The following is a 1613-nucleotide window of genomic DNA, read 5'->3' on the forward strand; positions in this document are numbered from 1 at the left end:
CACTTTAACTTCTCAATAATATAGTTTAATATTTGAAGGATCAACACTTTAACTTCTACCATTATATTGCGATTGGAGTTCTCATATATTTTTAATTTCTCACCCTAATTTTTACAAATTCTAACGCAATCTTTATGTATTTTTAATTTTTCACTTTAATCTTCACAAATTCCAACATAAATACATTTCTATCATAAATTATGTATGAACTTATATCTATTTATATTATTTTTTGTGCATTATTTTTGTATTTTTTAATAGATCTGTTCTTTTTTTTTTTTCTTTAGAACGTGAGGTAGGAGACGTAGCTTATGGAACCTATCATAAAATTTTCGTACACTAACTGAATAAACATTAATCAAAATTATAGTAATAACATATGTAGTCAAAATTATAGTAACAACATATATATACATATGTAAATATAGGTGGGTAATGGATGTACCAGTATTAATATTAGATTACATACAAGTTTTATTATTGGTTGATATGGTATTTTCGTGATGATATTATGATATAATAAATATTTATTTTTTACATTATATGAAATTTTAAAAAATTTTAAAAAAAGTAATTATTCTTCGTTATATAAAGATATGTTTATTCTAGACTTTTATTTTTAAAAGTTATTTTACCAAACATAATTGTGGTGCTTGTGCTTATTAAAAGCTATTTTTAACTTGATTTTACCAAATGCAAGTGCTGTAACTTTTAAAAAGCAAAAGTTTTACCAAACTAAGCCTAAGTCCTATTAATCATTATCTTCAATCAGTTATTTATATATTATATTTTGACGATATATCTAAGGTATTGAGACACCTAAACATATATGCATACACATATCTCAGATACTGAATTATCTAGTTATGGATAAACATATATGACGTATCCCAAGTACCAAGACACCTAGATATGTAAATACATATATCACGAGTACTGAGTAGCCTATTTATGAACAAATGTGTGGTTTGTATGTATTCCGAGTGTAACCGAATTATTTGTTTCCACACATTGTTACTTATCCTGAGTATGTATTAGTCATTGGATTATATTTTTTATGATTTTCGTATCACAGTATCTGTAAACCCGTTAAATTAGTAAATAATTAGTCGATAAATTAATTTTTAATAAAAAAATTATAAATCTGAATATTATATTAAATTAGGATAGAGCTCATTGAAACGAGAATTTTGACACTAATTTCGAACAAATCGGTCCAAAATTAGACCGAACCGGTTAAATCGGGCCCAAACCGAGCCGTGGGCCCAACCAGGCCAGCCTTTTAAATGAGCCCACGTCCTTCTCTTCTCCATTTTCAGCAAAACGCTGAAGCTTGCAAGCAGGGGAGAAGAAAGAAGAAAACCCTTTACGATAAATTTAAATTGTCGTAACTCCTCCGTCCGAGCTCCGATCACCGCACCATTTGCAGTCACGTGACCACCGCGTCGAGCTCTACGTTTCTACCGGAATAAATTTATTGGTAAGCCACTAATCACTCCTAGCCACTCCTTTCCCCAAATTTTTCAAAAATTGAAAGAGATGTTGAGTTTCTTTGACTTTTGATGTTTTAGGATCCAATTAGCTTGAGGAAAACGTTCACTCTTGCTTATATG

Source organism: Arachis ipaensis, chromosome B08 (assembly GCF_000816755.2).
Source record: "Arachis ipaensis cultivar K30076 chromosome B08, Araip1.1, whole genome shotgun sequence".
NCBI lineage: Eukaryota > Viridiplantae > Streptophyta > Magnoliopsida > Fabales > Fabaceae > Arachis > Arachis ipaensis.